The sequence below is a fragment of the Stegodyphus dumicola genome, chromosome 3, assembly GCF_044657685.1.
Source record: "Stegodyphus dumicola isolate Sdum_Otavi_A_Nest chromosome 3, ASM4465768v1".
NCBI lineage: Eukaryota > Metazoa > Arthropoda > Arachnida > Araneae > Eresidae > Stegodyphus > Stegodyphus dumicola.
Genome location: NC_140770.1, coordinates 241,034,069 through 241,048,326, shown reverse-complemented (window position 1 = coordinate 241,048,326; position 14,258 = coordinate 241,034,069). Strand labels below are relative to the sequence as shown.

The 14,258-nt window shown below is 36.1% G+C and overlaps 1 protein-coding gene across 1 annotated transcript in view; it reads right to left on the bottom strand.

Moving 5' to 3' along the window:
* LOC118195689 (synaptosomal-associated protein 25-like) overlaps positions 1–14,258 on the bottom strand; it is a 94,474-nt gene that overhangs the window by 48,130 nt on the left and 32,086 nt on the right. The gene's annotated exons all lie outside the window — the stretch shown is intronic.

Below are 14,258 nucleotides of genomic sequence, written 5' to 3'. Positions count from 1 at the left end.
GACGGGCACCATACAACACAACATTAAAGATATTGTTATAATGCAAAGCACCACTGTATATTGAGCAGTATGTTACATATGAAGAGTTCTCTAAAGTAGTAGTACTATTTGTTGGTTCTCTTTAAGTTGAGGTACATTGAAGATTACTGTCTGAATCTCTAGATTCGATAGTCTGAGATGCAACCATGTGCCTAATGAGTGACCGGTAGGGAAACAATCAGCAGTGAAACGTTTAATATTTGAATATTCAAATTTCAATATATTTATTGGTGCAATAGGTAGCAGAACTGCTAACTTTTTTTAGAGCTATTCAAATTTAACTCCTCCCGTGCAGAGTATTCAGAATCGCTCAATCAGACACACCACTTAGCTATTTTGAATTTCTACATGGTTGCAGTTATCTGTACATCACTTAGCAATGAGTCTTTTCCTAATTCAGCTATTTTTCATAACTTTCTGAAGTAACCAAGAAAAACATAGTGGAATAGAAGTGAAGAAAAAACATTTAATAAATTAAATTTTACACCTCTACAGAATCACCTCGGATAAAGCGAAGCATCGATTAATCGGTGTTCAAATACTCAGAATTCCATTTGAATATGTTTCAATCCTATATTTTTAAGTTTACATAAAAAAATAAATTATTTTCGCTTTTTTCTCGATAATTTACCTTTTTTTAAAGTAAAAACGCAATAAAGATAGATACTTGCTTTTTTGAAAAAAAAGTGTGCTAAACGCTTTGTGAATTTTTAAAAATTACAATTAAGCTCAAATGGAATATTTGCAATTTAACGCAAATTCTAATATTAAAAAATCCCTTATTTAATGAAAATAATAGAAGTTCATATAAATGCAATCTTGTTACTAATGAAAAAATTAAAAATTTAATCCAGGTTTTATCTCGTATGTTTCCAACACTATTCAAAGTGCGAAGCTTCTTTTACAGAAAATGACTCACTCTTCTTCCTAATTATCAGACGACACTGTAACTTACATACACGGAACATGCTTACAACTGCTTGGAACCTTAATGGCACTCTAACCTTTTAACTAATTAGACTAATGACGTCATTTTTCGTCGAAAACGACGCTTACGTGACGGTGTGGAAAGATCGATTAGAAAAGCGTGTTTAAGTGATGTTATTGGGGTTGAAAATCAACAATTTTGTTCAGTGTGACTGGCAACGAGATAATTTTAAGAAACCCTATTCCATCCTCCATCCCCTGTAATATTTCTTTCGCCTAGTTTATTAAATTAAGTAGTCGCATTAACGAAATGGTAAGCTGGAAGCTGTTGCTGCTAAGTGCAATTTTATCTTGAAAGAGTTAGCCGAATGAAGGTCTAAATTAAGTTTCAGTTGCTTTCATTATTAGCTCGTTTAATATTTTTATAAGTTTCAGGAAATAAATTTTAAAGGTTTGAAGACTCAGCCTTTAATTTACTTCTAGTAAATTTATTTAATAATCGTTACGTTTTTTTTTACAATTTCAATTGCTTAGTATTTAATATTTTACATTATAAAAAGAATATTTTCCCCCTTTGATTTTTAATGTGTCGTATAGATCCTGCTACGATTGTCCAGCTCACTTTGATTATTTATGATTATTTATTAAGCTCCATCCAAGCACAGAATATTTTTGCTTCGTGGAGGCTGCCTGACTATTTATGAATCCACATAGTTTTCTAATAAACAAAAGTTAATCTGTAAGGTATTTTCTTCTTCTTGTGTTCGTGGTGTAAGTGGAAGTATGACAGGCTAGCAATCGGGAAGTGTGCAGGTAGCACTTCGGCAAGGGCATTGCATATTTTTCAAGTTTATTGCTCGAAATAATTATGACGACTTTACCATTTGTGCCTGGTGAACATGGCGGACGACAATTCATCACCATTAGGATTTGGCGGTTGTGTTCCCACCTTCTCAGTCATACTTTCAGTAATGGAGAATATAAGGTATTTTGTCTCCTGACAAAGGTCTTCGTCGTGTAACTGGAAGCAGATCTGAATAGCAATCGGATAATCAGGAGTTTAAATTCTACCATAGGAAATGCACAGTTTTTATGTTAAGTGCTTCGAGAAACTTGATGACTTTATAAATCTACTGTTGAATTTTTGTCCTAACTATATTTTTACTTTGACGCATGTCCTTTCTTTACATTCCGTATACTTATCTTTTATCTAAGTATTTCGCTCCTTAAAACTGCTTATCCGCCATAAAAAGTACCAATAAATAAAATAAAATTGTAAAATGTTTTAATAGATACCGACAGTTCAAATATTTGTTGGTATCCAAACGTATTTTAAAAATACGAGAATATATACGTAAGAAAAATAAAGAATCTTAATAAATTAGCAACGTAAGTTTCCCTTATCTATTCTAAAAATAGTAACTCCTCTCTGCACTGCGTCATTTCAAGAAAAATCTATGTCATATGACTCTTACGTAATTCTGGTGATGTAAACGGAACTAAAATTCTTAATCCGCGGGAAAGCGCATGGGGTGTATCATACCCCACCCCTACATAAAACTGGAATATTCCCAACTTTTGAAACTGAAATTCTGTGCTGCATTCAGTAGCTGAGTTTCTAGTTGTGGTTGACTTTCAGAACCGCTTGTTCTTTGCCTGTGTGTTTCAGAAAAAGATTTATCGGTATTTTGTTGGAACTGGGGTATGACACACCCCACGCGCCTGTCCGCGTAAGTGTTTTTCTGACTGAATATTTAGTTTAGAAATTTATTTCTAGAGTGTAACAGTAAATATTTCTACTCGCAAATGATTTTAAAGCACTTGACATTAAATTCTTAAAAATTTCTAACCGCATTATGGTAAAAAGAATGACTCTCTATGAATTGGAGACGCATCGCCTGTGAGATTTATTAGAAATATTTGAAAGCGATTAAGATTGCATTTCGGAAACTGAAGATGAAACTAAAAATATTTTCTGCACTGTTTTGGTTTTGAAAAAGATAAAACATTAATTCCTAATGTTCCTAGAAAAGGAAAAACTGTTCTTATGCTTTCAACATTATATAACGATCATACTATAGATGATATTATTGGAGAAAATAAAACGTCAGGAATTATATGTTTTTATAATATGACTAAAGAGCAGTGGATATGGGGGATGAAATGTCAGCCAATTATTCAATTGCCAGAATAACCAGAAGGTGGACAAAGGTAATTTTCTTTCTTGCACTGAATGTTACTGTAATAAATGCTTGAATTATATTATATTCAACTGCTAATCCACCAACTAGAAACAGAAGTCTGTTTTTGAAGGACTTAACATTACAATTAATGACAAAAAGTATTGAACAAAGAATCAGAGATTAATACTTTATCAAGAAACTGACGTACTGCATGCAAAACAAAAGCAGAAGTTTCGACGAAGAATTAAAACGAATACATGAAATTAGAAACAACTAAGTGTGAAAGATGTGATAAATTGCCCTTGCGCCAAGGACAGAAGAACGTGAATGCAATGTTTAAAATGTGAAAACATTCCGTGAAAAGAACACGTGAATGTATTTCGTTCAAAGTGTGAAGAAATAAAATAAGCATTGTGTATTAGAGATGCAATGAAACTTAGAGGCACGATGTTTATTTTTTTATTATTTTCATTTATCTTAATTTTAACTCTGAGATTATTTTGGAAATTAATTTTTGAAACCCAATTATTATTCACGTATTTATAATACACGAAAACAAGAAAAACAGCTTTAAAACTAAATAAAACTATTTTTTATCGTATTTTAAATGTTGGGGTATGTGATACCCCACGCGCCCACTCTAGTAACTTTTCTTGGTGTGACTTCCGCCGGGTTAACGGCCAATAATAATTTTACAGCAATATTAACTGTCCAATCAGAATGCTTTGAGAACCAAAACTAACTCAGTCTGACTTGAGATTTCATCCTGAACATAACGCACTTGCTTTCCACGTTTCCGCCTAGCTACACTGATGTTGCTTACTTGCTACAAAGTTATCAAAAATGTAAGGCACATTACAGCGTTTCGAGTTTTCTATAATTACTAAGCGATGTTCTTCCATGTTAACTCTCCTTACCAAACATGATCACATCACCTCTTATACATATATGTAATAAATTCACAGTTGTAATATATGACTGTTACTGTAATGCAGTAATAGTCATGAAATTTGAAATTTTCTACTAAGGAATTTTCTCATTAAAAGAAGAATAGCGCAAAATTGTGAACGAATACGTTAAATTCTAAACGAAGCAAAATCAAAATATCAGAAGCAAGAAGCAATGACCGGGAACAGGAATTTTGATTGCATAGAAGGGATAATCCACAATGACTAGGAAATTGGAGGCGAATGCAGATTAAATCTTCAGTTTTATTTTCAGCACCATATTACGGCTACACACAAGTCGGTACATTAAATGTGCTGTTCCAAAAGGCTTACATTTTTGATAACTTTGTAGCAAGAAAGCGACAGCAGACAGACAGCAGTGTAGCTAGGCCAAAACGTGGAAAGCAAGTGCGTTATGTTCAGGATGAAATCTCAAGTCAGACTGAGTTAGTTTTGGTTCTCAAAGCATTCTGATTGGACGGTTAATATTGCTGTAAAATTATTATTGGCCGTTAAGAAATTTAAATCACCAGAATTACGTAAGAGTCATATGACATAGATTTTTCTCGAAATGACGCGGTGCAGAGAGGAGTTACTATTTTTAGAATAGAGAAGGGAAATTTACGTTGCTAATTTAATAAGATTCTTTATTTTTCTTATATATATATATATATATCAGTTCAGTAAGTTTACGTTTTGTTCAATTTTTGTTTCAAACTTGTTTTCAATTTTTAGCTGTTTAAGGCTCAGATTAGATTTTATATTATTTATAGAAATCTTAACGGAAAAGTTTTGCGTTTTCTTGGTATTAAAAGTTTAGAATCGCATAATCCGGAACCACCCAATTTTTGAGTGTTGTTTAAGGGTACATATGAAATAAAAATTTTCAAATTTTCAATTTTAGACACAAAAAAAAAATAAATAAATAAAGTAGCCTGAGACGATTCCAAAAGTATATCACAACTAATAACATGTAAGGTATTTCTCCTGATTTCTTGGCGTGCCTTCGTGTTGTAGTGGTCTGCACGCTGGGCGCCTATTCTAGAGGTCTGTGATTCGATTCCTGGCGAAGGCGTTGCTCATTTTCCAACTCTCCTTCTCCGAAAAAAAACCTAATGTCTCTACAGTGGCGCCCGAACTAAAAGGCGTGGTGGATGATGATTCTCCACACCTAGGTCAAGAAGGGGGAGTATATAAGGCATTTCTCCCGCCTTCTTAGCGTGTCTTCCTGGTGTGGTGGTCTGCACAAAAGGCGCGTATTCCAGAGGTCTGCGGTTCAATTCCCGGCGAAGGCATTTTTGATGACTCCCTGCTTCCAAATAATAACTAATGATTCTACAGACACAGAACCATGAATCCTCGTTTGAATTGCTAGGCCTGTTCACTGAAAGCAATGAAAGTGTAGCCTTTACTCTCTTCTTCGGTCCAGAAGTTTAGAGTCGTCTTTTCACAGCAGTAGTTCCGATTTTATAAGGTTAACTAACATCAAAATCAGAGATGTAGCACAAAGCTACTTTTAGATTGCAGAAATATGTAGCGTACATCATAAACTTAATGTCTGGCTTCTGTTGGCTAAACTGTTTTAAAGTCCCTAACAAGTGTACGTTGTTGATAGTTCTTTTTGGGAATATCAGTAAGAATTACGCTACCCTATCACTGAACTTGTTAATTTTCTGATTTAATTCTTACACTATGCATGTTTTTTATTCTATTTATTGCGCAGATACAATTTTAAAACAACAAATAGGCATAAATTACGCAAGAAGTAACGAAAATCTTTAGGATAATTTCAATAAAATATTCATTTTACTCACGAATTAGGGATACTCTGGTTCAGATCAAAATTAGATTAATGGCTTTTAATTATTTTTATAGAAAAAGAAAATGAGATCATTACCTAATTATAGATTTAATTACTCGTGATAGCTTTTTACTGAATCAGATATAGTGACATTTTATTCTTCATCTTGAAAAAGTTACAAAATATTACCCTCGATGTGATTTCTATGGTTGGGCCACCAGCTCACTCATAGCAACACAGGCTGATCCATTGAAGGCAACTGGCAGTTGGTATGCAATACGGGCGTCATTTCGGTTATAAAAAAGCAAACAAACATTGTTAATGCAGTTAAATAAAGCTGAGCGAACACAGTTTTAAACGTTATTGGTAACAACTAAAACACTATTAACGTCTTACTGATATCTATATTTTCTTTATACTTGAATTACATTGGGTTGGTAAAAAAATCACTGGCAACTCGCTAAGTCTAAAATTCGATTCACGTGAAAAGAATGTGTTACTGATTACAAGAAAGATTTTTAATGTATATTTTATATATACATACAAGAAAGTTATGCTTTTAATGATGTTGTGAGAAAATACATGCATTATACTTCCAAATTGTATTTTAAAAATTCGAATGTATAGCCTGTGTGTTTTCGCGCAATCTAAATACTTTAACTGCTTTAATAAAAACTTTCTTTAAGAATAATAAATTCATAAAATCAAAATTTACCTACTGTAGTTCTCTACAGTAGGTAAATTCTGAAGTATAAGGTAATAAATTATAAAAATTCTGAATTCTGAATAAAAATTCTGAAATAATAAATTCATAAAATCAAAATTTACCTACTGTAGTTCTCTACAGTAGGTAAATTCTGAAGTACAAGGTAACCTGAGTTAATTTGGAAAAAAAATGATATGCAAACATTGAACCTTATACTGTATTCACGCTGGTGAAAATTACTACCTTTTCATCAAATCTTTTTAGCAAAATAGTCACTGATCTTTCCTTGTTCAGAAAATAGACCTGCTATTCGGTGAATATGGAACTGCAATTAGAGAAAACAGGGAAGCTTAACTGTAGGTTTTAAGAGATAAATCAACATAATGTTAGTGCATACTTAAGTGGAAACTGGAGGAAATCATTCTCTCAACGGAGCATAGCCAAACATACCAAAATAAAAGTGCATGAAACTATAAAGAAAGAAATTTTGGTACTTCGTATTTTTTATTAACAAGCTTTATTAAAAACAAATAGTAATTTGAGGATTTCGATTACCGGCTCATACCACGAAATAATTATTTGAAAAAAGAAAATTCTTTAAATAATTCTTTTAATTTTTTAAAAGGAAAAAAAGGAAAGGAAAAAAGGAAGAAATCTGATAAGATCTGGATTTTTGTTTCGCACTAGAATGTTGTCTGAGTTTTTATGGTCTCTTTAAATTTATCTACCTGAAAAAAAATCCTGTATGTATTTTTAATACATTATATAAAAAACATGTATGTATTAAACTATGTTACATAAAATACATTACATAAAAATAATACATGCCCATTGCATTTCATGGAAACATCTTAGTTGTATATTATTTGTAATATTTGTTCACAAAATATTGATTTTTTACTTACCGAAGTTTTACTGTAAATTATACCTGTTTCTCTGTCTTTAATATAAACCAGATAACATCCTGCATTGAGAAAAGCAGTGGAATATTAGAGACCAAATGTTTGCGTAGGATAATTGGATATATTTACTAACAGTTCGGGTTATGACAATGGAATTGGTGCAGTATATGTGGTTTATTAGTTTGGTATCGAACCAAACTAGACAAAATGAGACTTAAACCTTACAAATTGGTTTTTCAAGCCAAATTGGCTGCTATCATATTTGCTGTTAAATGGATTGATAAAAACCGGACTGTAAAAACATACTATATTAATACATATTGTTACGAAATGTACAGGCGCGGTAAGATGGCTTCGCCGCAAAGCAGTTTTAGGGTTGCCATAAAATGGCAAGGGAAGGCGAGATATTGCCCATTTTTGGCGAGAAATTGCCCATTCGGCGACAAAATTCGCGATATGCCATGGACTGATGGAGAACCTTCTGGAACAAATTCATACCGGTTTAGCCCACAATGTTCTCAAATACACGCCGACAGCTATATAAACCCTGCTGGTCCGCAGTCAGTTAATGTGTATGCTTCGTCTAGAGTGCGAGTTAGTTAGTATCGAGTTGGTGTCTCGTCTAGCGAGTCAATCACTGCGGGGTCGATCGAGTTGACAGCCGGCCAGCGAGTGCCGAGTGGGTCGTCGAGTGCACCGAAAGAGTCTCGTAGTGTATCGCGGATAGTGCACTGTCGAGAGAGCGTGTTGAGCTCCGAGAACGACTGAACCGAAGAGTCGGGAGCTGTGCTCTGTGTGTGGTCGAGTTATCGCAAGTTGTAGCGTGGAGAGTCTCGAGAGTACGTCGTGTTTCGAGAACGACCAAGCAGAATCGGGAGCTGTACTCTAGTGCTTTGCCGTGAAGCTGTTTCCACTGTGATAGCCTGATAACCTGGAGGCTGTGTCGCTGATCGTGTCAGCGTGTTTATAGTAGTTCATCGACGAATGTAAACGTGTTTTGAAGCTGTCCTGACAATACTGGCCAATAAAGTGTGTTTCGATATTTCATCAAGTAGTGTCGTCGTTATTCACTCCAAATCCGCACGAACCCCGTACGAACGTGAAGGAAGAAAATAACGTAACAATATATAGACTCACTAATTGGTTTGAAAGCACTAGCAGATGGTGATAACACTAATATTTTGGTCTCACACATATAAAAGATCTCCTTGCAAAAGTAGAGAAAAACCTGGTTTATGTGAAAGCCCATGTTGGTGTTATAGGCAACAAGAGGGTCGACATGATGGCAAAAGAGGCTGCTACGGGTAATGTTGGGGACGGTTCGATACTCAGGCATCAGAAAGAATTGTTATTGGTAAAATCAAGGACTTTTATTATGATTGTTGGAAAGAAAAATAAAGCACTTAAGAAAAAAAGAAAGATTATTTATTGAACTTTGAAGTTTCTAAAAACATGAGAATGATACGCAGTTTTGATTATCTATATATATAAAGAAGAAAGTCTGTGCGTTTGTCCTCTAATAACTCAGTCATTACTACATCGTCGCCAAACTTTCTACGATTTTTTTCTGGTCGATGTCCGCTTTTTTTCAAAGAAAATTACCTAAAATCAGAGATATTAATTAAAAACTCAGAAAAACGATAATTTTCGCCCTCATGTTTCCCAGTGGCAACAGACTCGCACGCTGGAGATGAAAATCTGCTTTATTTCGAAAGTTATTGCCACTGCTCACTTTCAGATCCTAGCGGCGTGTCGTATTTAATTATGGCAAAGAACACTAGGGCTATCTGCCTGAGGGATGCCTACGTGGAGGACTTTGTAAGGGAAACTGGCTCGTATACACGTTACACATGGGGAAAACCACGAAAACACCCATGCGGCCAGCCCGTTCGCGGGATTCGAACCTCGGACCGAACTACCAGTGTTGAGCGACTTTACCGCTCGGCCGCTGGTGGTCTCAGATCCTAGAGTTTTACGATGAAATAAAAACAACATTGCCAGACATAAAATACATTATTCCTGATTCCAAAAATTCGTGGGAAAAAATTTCGGCTATTTCCATCTTCGTACGATTTTAATCTTCCGAGATATTAATTAAAAACTTTGAAAACAAATTTCCGCAGTCATTTTTCCGAGTGGCAACAGTCTCACCCGTTGGAGATAAAAATGCTTTATGTCGAAAAGTGTTGCTACTTCTCCTTTCAGATCATAGAGTTTGCTAATAAAAAATTTGTACGTTTTACAAAATCTATACATATAAAGAAGAATACCTGTTGAATACCAGTTTATTTTTCTTTCGAAATTTTTTATGTGGGTTCGATATTGCATCAGGCTGAAAAATGCATGACTATGAATTGCATTTTTTGCATCGTTATTAGAGAAGGATTACAGCGGTATCGTTCTCTCTGTTGTTAGATACATTGATCTCAATCTAACTTAACTGACATTGGGATACTCAGATAATTACTGTGCAAGTGCGCTTCTCGGCATATCTAAAAAGATTTAATTCGCAAAATAATAGTCTTCGTAATTTTTGTAGAACTGAAGTCAGTGAGTGAGTGAGTGAGTGAGTGATTATGGCGCAAAAACCAGAGATGATTATGACGCGCCAAACAAAAGATGAGATGATTACAATTGATGACATTAAAATTCAATAAATAAAAACAAGTAGATAAATGTACCAAATCCAGAGGATGAAGTCATATAAAAACAAGTTAAAAGCACATATTAACATTCAAGACACAGTCTTGAAAACAAATTACATTTGGTAATAAAACCCAATCTCTTTTAAATAATAAAATAAATTAGAATTGACCTCTCTTCCGATTAAACGGTCGAGAGGTAAGTCACAGCTATTAAAATATTTCTGGCGAAGACTATTAAAACATGGACACTCAATTAAAATATGACGAACAGATAAACAAACATTACAATTAAAACAAACAGACTCATTTTCAGCTTTAAGAAGATAGCTATGTGTAACTCTTGTATGACCAATTCTGAGTCGAGTCAAAAGAACGTCCTCTTTACGATTTCCAGCAAAATCCCAATGCTCAATTCTAGGTTTGATGTTTCTCAACTTGTTGTGATGCTGAACATCCCAAATTTGCTGCCATTTTTTTCGTATCTTTCCCTTGATGACACAGCAGATGTCTCTAAAAGGGATAAGGCGACTGGACAGTTCGACAGCAGATTTTGCCGCGATGTCTGCAAGCTCGTTTCCCTTTATTCCCGTATGCCCGGGAACCCAGCAGTACAGGATTTCATATCCTCGTATCATTAAATTTCTATGAATTTTGAGAACATCCACTACCACAGGATTCTGAGCGTTGGGAAAAGCTTCCAAGGATTTAAGAGCACTATACGAGTCTGTGTAAACTATGAACTTTTTGTGGCAGAGCTTTGAGATGTACAAAAGAGCATAATATATTGCAGTTAGTTCAGATGTTAGGACAGAGAAAGCATGGTGCAGGCATCTGCCCTCTATGTAATTTTCAAATACAAAAGCCATCCCCACATGATCATTTGACTTTGATCCATCTGTGTATATCGGATAATAACTGCTATATTTGTGCCTGTGCTCAGCGAAAATTTGTCTGTAAACGATCTCGTTAGTGCTCGCCTTTACGTGATGTTTAAAAACATCAAGAAGCTGGATCCGTGAATTTTCCCAAGGTGGAATTTCAAAATTCTGTACTGCTTGGGGGTGCATATCAGAGAGGGAGAGTTCCTCAATGACAGGGCGAACTCTTAAAGGGAAAGTAGGAACACAGGATGGACGTGTTTCAAATAATGTGTTACACTCATTATCAAGTAAGCACAGCTTATTGGGATGTTCAGGTTGAGATAGAGTATTAAAATATTGCAAAAGGGACAATTGCTCACGCCTCAGATAAAGTGATGGTTCGTTACAGTCAACATATAGGCTCTGCACAGGAGAAGTCCTGAAAGCTCCTGAACAAATCCGCAGACCTTGATGGTGAACAGGATCCAGTTTTAACAAAACAGATGACCGAGCGGATCCATAAACAACTGAGCCATAGTCCAGTTTAGAGTGGATAAGCGCTCTGTAAATGCGAAGCATGGAGCAACGCTCTGCACCCCAGGAGGTGTTCGCCAACACTTTTAAAATATTTAGTGTTTTTAGACACTTCTTTCTCAGGTTTAAAACATGAGAAAGGAAAGTCAATTTTCGGTCGAACGTCACTCCTAAAAATTTTACTTCAGGCGCAACTGGAATAATTGTACCATTCAAGTATAACTCAGGTTCAGGATGGAGACCTCGCTTCCTACAAAAGTGCACGCAGACAGTTTTCTGTTTCGAAAATGTAAATCCCTGTTTGTCTGACCATTCTTGTATCTTAATCAGAGCCATCTGCAGTTGCCTCTCTACATATCTCATGTCTGCTCCTCGACAGCTAATCTGCAGATCATCAACATATAGAGATCCCAAGATGGTGGGAGGAAGTTCTTTTAGTACAGAATTTATTTTTAAACTAAACAGGGTTACACTGAGCACACAGCCTTGAGGCACACCCTCTTCCTGTTCAAAAACATCCGAAAAAACAGAGCCAATTCTTACTTGAAAAGTTCTAGTGTTCAAGAAATTTTGAATGAAAATTGGTAGGTTGCCGCGCAAGCCACTCTCGTGAAGATCCCGGAGTATACCGTATCTCCATGCCTTATCATAAGCTTTTTCAATGTCGAAGAATATCGAGACAAGGTGGCTTCTTCTTACAAATGCTTTTCGAATAGATGTCTCTAAGAGGAGCATGTTATCTACAGTTGTTCTTCCCTTTCGAAAACCACTCTGATAAGGCGATATAATATCATTCTTTTCCAAGAAGTAGACTAGGCGGCTGTTTACCATCTTTTCAAACAGTTTGCAGAGGCAACTCGTAAGGGCAATTGGCCGATAGTTGGAGGGATTCCTTGGATCTTTCCCTGGCTTAGGAATAGGAATGACAACAGCTCTCCTCCATGCACTGGGAAATGTACGCTCCTTCCACACTCTATTGTAAAGTGTGAGAAGGGCATTCAGTGACTTACAGGACAGATGCTTTAGCATTTCATAATTCACTCCATCAAGACCCGGAGAAGACCTATGTGTCTGCAATAAAGCACTCCTTAATTCAAGCATAGTAAAGTCTCTATTGTAAGGCTCAGATTTGGAAGAGTTGAATGCGATGGGATTTATTTCAGAGTGCTGCTTCATAGAAAGAAATGCAGGTGTATAGTTTCTGCTGGAAGAAACGGAAGCAAATGTCTCACCAATAGTATTCGCAATTTCTTCTATGGAGCTAATCACTCGGCCATCTTTTTCCAAAAAGGAAAGTGAGTGGTCTTTATATATGCCGCATGCTTTTTGAACTCTTTCCCAAACCCGCTTGCTAGGCGTGGAGGATGTTATTGACGACACATATGAAATCCAGGAATCCCTCTGGCTCTGCCTTCTTACTTTTCGTGCATTTGCTTTGGCTCTTTTAAAGGCTATGAGGTTTCGCAGAGTAGGATATCTACGAAAAATACCCCATGCTTTTTTCTGTTTTTTCAGTGCTTCATGACAGTCGCGATTCCACCATGGTTTTGAATATTTTAGTAGTTTTCCTGATGTTCTAGGAATCGAAAGCATAGCTGCCTGAATAATAGTATTAGTAACAGCTTCAACAGCGTCATCGATATGCGCATCTTCTACCATTTCATCTGTGAGCTCTGCAATGGAAGAGAAGAGTTCCCAGTCTGCCCTGTCCAGTATGAATCGAGGGGATCTCGACATGGGGTTTGCTCCTCTTCGTGCAAGAGACACAAGAATGGGATAATGATCACTGTTGTAAAGATCTTTACCCACATTAAAAGTGCAAAAAGGCAACAGAGATGGTGAACAGATGGCAAGGTCGAGAGCATGGAATGTTTTTGAAGGCTCATGGAAGTAAGTATCTTGCCCATTATTGAGGAGACAAAGGCTATGATCTTCGATCATCTGCTCAATTTGTCTTCCTCGGCAATTAGTATCCTTACTACCCCAGAGCGGACTATGGCCGTTAAAATCTCCTATTATGATGAAAGGCTCAGGCAGCTGCTCTAAAAGACCATTTAAATCTTGCTGATCAATATGCTCATTTGGAGGCAAATACAGAGAAACGACTGTAACAACAAAATCAAAATTTGTTTGAGTAGCGACAACTTGGAGGGATGTCGTCAAAGAAAGCACATTTGAGGGATAATCCAGTGAGGTGAGGAGACCTACACCTCCACTGGCACGCTCACCTGCAAGGTTATCTTTCCTGACGAAGGAAAACCTCCGAAGTTTTGCCTGTTGTTCTGGTTTTAGATTTGTTTCCTGTACTGCGAAGCATACAGGATGATAAGCATTAATTATGGCTTTGATGTCGAGCAAATTTCGGTGGAAACCGCGACAGTTCCATGAGACGAGGGTGGCCATTATGTCTGGTTTTTGTTCTTTCTGTGCTCTTGTTTGGTTTTTCGTGGAAGTAGATGCCTGGGAAATTCTAGACCCTCCTCTACTTCCATAGTGTCTGAATCCGCAGATTCAGAAATCATTTCGTCAAAAGAGCTATTGCTGGGACTTCTATTTTTATTAATTATTTTGTGACTTTCAATTTTAGGTTTACTTTGAATGACTGTTTCTTTTTTTTGTATTAAATGAGTTGCATTTTCCGTTTTCTTGGTGGATGTGGTTGGTTGGATTTTATTTGGTTTAGTCTGCGTGCCTATTGATGTTTGGGTGGCAAT